Here is a 6,000-nt window from a genome sequence, read left to right on the forward strand (position 1 = left end):
GACCAAATGAAAGATAAAAAGTTCGATAAAAGTAACCAAATGTATGATTATATACAGACCAAAAGAAAATCAAGAAAGCATAAACTAAATCAGTATATATACAATCATCCAACGATTAAGGGACCCCTCAAATAAAAGCTGGCATTGTCCCCAATGCCAACTAAATCAAATAAGCACCAAAAATAAAATAGAGGAAGGATATGAAGACTCCCTAAGCCATGTCCATCAGCATCGGATCATGGGCGGTCCCTAGATCCTCTGTATGTTCGGGAACCTCAGACTGGTTCCTAGTATCCTGCTGCTCAGCTGCTGGGACCTGGGCCTGGACCTAGACAATCTGTGTATTAAATACATCCTGTGGCTGACTGGAGGAAGTCTCTGATGGGTCTGCCAATTGGATGACGGCATCATCTGCGCTCGAGATCATCCTCCTCCTCTTAGGAGGTCGCTGCTCCTGCTTCTACTGTGGCTCTGCTACTGGAGCTGGGTCCTCAAACAATAAGTCTAAAGGCTGCTGGTCTGCCTTCAGTCTATCCATATCCGCCCTTAGCTTCTTCACAGACTCCCTGGAAGCCCGTGTCTTGCGCAACTTCTTGTGCTCCTTGGCGAGCTCCTTTAGAGCCCTGCCATGTGAATCCACTACCTTTGCCAAATCAGCTTGGGTACTGAGGATCTTCTCCTAGTTTTCAAATATCTTCTTCAAGGCATCCTCTATAGACTGTGGGACCTGTGCTGGCTGAGGGGTCGACTGAGCTGCAATGGTGGAGGTCAAGGTAGACAACTTGGATGATGCAGTATACATCTAGTTGTTTAAACTCTGAAGCGTCTAGCTCAGCCAGTGGGCAGTGATAGGATGGGCCTGAGTAGATGGAATCTCTAGGCCTGCTTATGTGGAGGGGCCTAGAGGAATATTTGAAGTGGAGGGTCTGGGAGGCATCTCGGTAGAGGTAGAGGCAGGCTCAATGGGGGCCTCTATCACAACTGACTCTTCAGACTGGCCAGTTGGGGCAGAAGCGGGTGCCTTGTAGCTCTTGTCCTTGGGATTGCCTGATCCCCTCAAGCTATACCATGAGAATGGAGCTGTAGCCTTGACCTTGATGTCAAACCGCCTCTTTTCTACCTTCAAATCTCTGAAGTACATGGTCACAGTGTTGGGGAAAGGGTAGTTCCTGTCAGTCTCAGTACCCACAATCGAGATGATGCAGGATATCACATTCCCCACATTGATGGGATACCCTATCATGATGGAAGCAACTAGGACAACCCGGTAAAGAGGTAGAGTCTGATCATGGGAAGTGGGGTCTAATCGGCTGCACACAAACGTCTTCCAACCCCTAGCCTCAAAGTTTAGGGTCCTCCGTAATATTTTGACCCCAACAGTCAACCACTCCAGAATGGTACCTGGGATTGCCAAGTACTGAACTAACCATGTACGGACCTCCTCGCCCATCTCTTGCTTTGCCGTATAGAGAGACTCATCTTCCTCATTGAAGCCCAAATATTCATTCAGAGACTTCCCGTCGAACAACACCTTTTTGTTTCGAACCTTAGTCACTTTGGAGCCCTTGACGATGTAGGCCACATTATAGTTAAACTTCTTGACCAAGTGTTCATTTGCCTCCCCGTAGTCATCTATAAAGTGCTCCCAACCCACTCTTGTTCTAAACTGTCTATGCACATCGGGGTTTAGGGGTAGAAGATCTCTATCTATGAAACTCCTCTCCAAAATCAATTTTCGCACCGGCCACCATTCCCTGAATTTGTGGTCTGCTACTTGGCTTACAAACCTATCTTCCCACACTTCGGGTTTCCTAGTACGGGCGATCCCCCCAACTTGAGGCTCACCCCCTCAGGTACCTCCTCATCTTCCTCATCACCTCTGTCTGCACTCTCCCCGGATAATGAAGCTGTGGGGGAGGTGGAGTACTCGCCACTACCGGCTGCTGAGCCCTTAGACGGCTCAGTGGAGATATGATTTACTGCTTGGGCAGTGGGTGTGGGTGGAGGAGTATCATCAGTCAATCTCATTCTCCAGGTCCAATCAGGGACATATTCGGGCACAGAATCAGAGGAAATATCCTAGGAAGGTATGTACTCACTCCCCGCCTGGTCACAAGCTCTATCAGCAGCTTTAATTACTTTCCGCAACTTTTTAATACTTTCTCTCACTTGGGGAGTGCGTCAGATCATCTTCTTGCCCTTGCCTCTCCGGGAGGATTCACCTCTCCCGGGTTGTTTTGAGCCTCTTCCTCTTTGAGTAACCATTGTCTGCAAGCACAAGCATCTAACTTTGTTAGTATCAGCAGAGACAGTGAGACATTAGTGCAGTAAGAATTGCAGAATAGAATAACACAATTGCAGAAATACTTGCACAACATGGCCTGTGTGGACCGCATAAAAAGTAGTGCAGCCGCACTGAGACCACCACGGACCGCACAGAAACAACCGCGGTCTGCACAGGGGTGGGACTCAGAATACCCCCCTCTAAATCTGACCACCACGGACCGCACAAAGTAGTATTGCGGCCGCGGTGGGCCAGTGCGGACCGCACAAAATGTAGTGCGGCCGCACTGGGCTTAAGGTCACCTTGCATAAGTTCATCACCGCGGTCCACACAAAGTGGTAATGCGGACCGCACTAGGGCACCGCGGACCGCACAAACTTGACCACGGTCCGCGAAGGGTTCCCAGTTATGGCACTGAGTTAGGGTTCGAGATATAGCTACTTAGTTCAAATTTACACCTAGTTAGGGTCCCTACTCAATTTACCCACTACATTATACTCAAGAAGTCCACCAGAATCATCATTTGAATTGAACTAACTTTAAAACTGAAGAAATACGGGAGGAGAAACTACCAGCTAATAGAAACAAAGCTAAAATGAAATTAAACAATTAAACTAAAAAGAGTTGGGTGAAATGTTACTAGGTATTGAAATGGTATGAATCAAGGCAATGCAAATACGCAGGTATGATCAAAGGAAGAAAGATTTAGGTCTCTGAGAGTTAAAAAATACAAGAAGTGTAAAAGGGGGTCCTTGGGTTCTATTTATAGAATGACCGCTGGGACCCATTCTCACCTACCAGCGCGGCCGCACAAAATGGACCGCGGTCCGCGCTGGGTTTGTTCAGAAGAAGTTTGAGAAGGAAACCTCTGCGGTCCGCACAAAACAGACTGCGGCCGCAGAGGTCCACCGCGGTCTGCACGAAATATAATGCGGCCACGGTGGCAAACTTCAAAGAGTCCTCATATTAGCTTACACCAGTGCGGTCCACACAAAGTGAAGTGCGGCCGCACTGGCAACTTCAGAGACTTGTTCAATTTTTCCATCATGTCTTACACTGCATCAACATAACCCTGCAACATCTCACAGCCAATTAGCATAAAAATCAATCCTACACTACAAAGAAAATCAAAGAAAACAAGAAGAAAAAGACATGGGTTACCTCCCAAGAAGCGCCTGATTTAACGTCGCGGCACGATGCATGTTACCATCCATCATTTGAAATAAAGGAGCACCACCACGTGGCTGTCATCAAACTTCCAAGATAATGCTTGACCCGGTGCCCATTAACTCTGAAGACTTCACCATTTTTGTTTCTCAAATCAAGAGCACCAAAAGGGGTCAAACATTCCACTCCATTTGGATTTGAGCTTTCCCGGAAACAGAAGTAATCGGGAGTTGAACAAGAGAACCAAATCACCTACATTGAACTCCTTTCCATGAGCATATTTGTCATGAAGGTACTTCATCTTGTCCTTATACAAGGACGAAATGGAGTAGGCATGGAATCTAAATTCATCGAGTTCATTGAGTTGTTCAACACGAAGATTAGCTGCAATATCCCATTCAAGGTTCAACTTCCTCAAAGCCCACATGGACTTGTGTTCTAACTCAACCGGAAGATGGCATGCTTTCCCAAACACCAACCGATACGGAGACATCCCAATCAGAGTTTTGTAAGACATCCGATAAGCCTATAGAGTGTCATCCAACTTCTTCGACCAATCAGTCATATTTGCATTGACCGTCTTTGACAAGATACTTTTGATTTCTCTATTAGAGACTTCCACTTGACCACTAGCTTGAGGATTATAAGGGGTTGAAACCTTATGATTGACACCGTACTTGGAAAGCAACGTGTCAAAAGCTTTATTGCAAAAGTGAGACCCCCATCGCTCATAATCGCACGAGGAGTGCCAAACCTTGTGAAGATGCTCTTTTTAAGAAATGCAACAACACTCCGGGCTTCATAGTTAGGTAAAGCCACGGCTTCAACCAATTTTGAGACATAGTCTAACGCCACTAGAATGTAAGTATTCCACAAGAGCTAACAAATGGACCCATGAAATCGATGCCCCAAACATCAAAGATATCCACTTCAAGAATGGTATTGAGAAGCATCTCATCCCTTTTTGAAATTCCGCCCGCTCTTTGGCAATCGTCACACCTCTTCACAAAATCACCCGCATCTTTGAACAAGGTGGGCCAATAGAATTCACAACTACGAACTTTCGAGGCAGTCCTCACCCCACCATGATGGCCACCATAGGGTGAAGAATGGCAAGCCTCTAAGATACTCAATTGTTCTTCCTCCGGGACATATCTACAAATCACAACATCCGTGCAAATCTTGGACAAGTATGGCTCATCCCAACAGAAATCCAAACTATCCCACTTGAACTTCTTTCTTTGGTTAGAAGAAAGCTCACACGGGATTACTCCAGTCATAAGGTAATTGGCAATATCAGCAAACTATGGCATATCATTCATTGACACCGCAAGGAGTTGTTCGTCGGGAAATGAATCATTGATCTCAAGGCCATCACAAGGCCTCCCCTCCTCCTCCAAATGGAACAAGTGGTCCGCCACTTGATTCTCACTGCCTTTCCGGTCCATAATTTCTAGATCAAACTCTTGAAGTAGTAACACCCATCTCATCAATCTTACCTTGGAGTCTTTCTTTGTCATCAAATACCTAAGGGCGGCATGATCGGTGTGCACTATAACTTTAGCCACTATAAGATACGACCGAAACTTTTCCATTGCAAATATTATAGCCAACAACTCTTTCTCGGTGAATGTATAGTTCCTTTGAGCCTCATTCATGGCCTTGCTTGCACAGTACACCGGATGAAACATCTTGTTAACCCTTTGACCCAAAACAGCCCTAACCGCAATGTCACTTGTGTCACACATGAGCTCGAAAGGCAAGCTCCAATTTGGTGCGGTAATGATCGGAGTAGTGGTCAACTTAAGCTTGAGAAGCTCGAATGCTTGCATACGTCCCTCATCAAACACAAACTTTGCATCCTTTTCTAGCAACTTGCACAATGGGTGTACCACTTTTGAAAAATCTTTTATAAACCTCAGGTAAAAACCCGCGTGCCCAAGAAAACTCCTCACCCCTTTGACAGAAATGGGGGGAGGAAGCCTTGAAATCACCTCTATCTTGGCTTTATCAACTTCAATCCCTCGTTTTGAAATTTTGTGACCTAACACTATACCCTCTTCAACCATAAAATGGCATTTTTCCCAATTGAGTATGAGGTTTGTGTCTTTACACCGGGCCAACACTCTATCCAAATTACCCAAACACTCTTCAAAGGAATCACCAACCACACTAAAATCATCCACGAAGACCTCCAATATATCTTCTACCATGTCGGTGAAAATAGCCATCATGTATCTTTAGAATGTCGTCGGAGCATTACACAATCCGAACGACATCCGAGAGAAAGCGAAGGTTCCATATGGACAAGTAAAGGTGGTTTTCTATTGGTCCTCCGGGGCAATTAAGATTTGATTATACCCCGAGTAACCATCCAAAAAGCAATAAAAAGCACGCCCGCGAGACGATCAAGCATTTGGTCAAGGAATGACAATGGGAAATGGTCCTTTCGGGTCACCTTGTTTAGCTTTTGGTAGTCCATGCAAACCCTCCAACCTGTGACTGTCCGAGTAGGAATACGATCAGTGTTGTCATTGGTCACCACAGTC

Source organism: Nicotiana tabacum, chromosome 3 (assembly GCF_000715075.1).
Source record: "Nicotiana tabacum cultivar K326 chromosome 3, ASM71507v2, whole genome shotgun sequence".
In the NCBI taxonomy this organism is placed as follows: Eukaryota; Viridiplantae; Streptophyta; class Magnoliopsida; order Solanales; family Solanaceae; genus Nicotiana; species Nicotiana tabacum.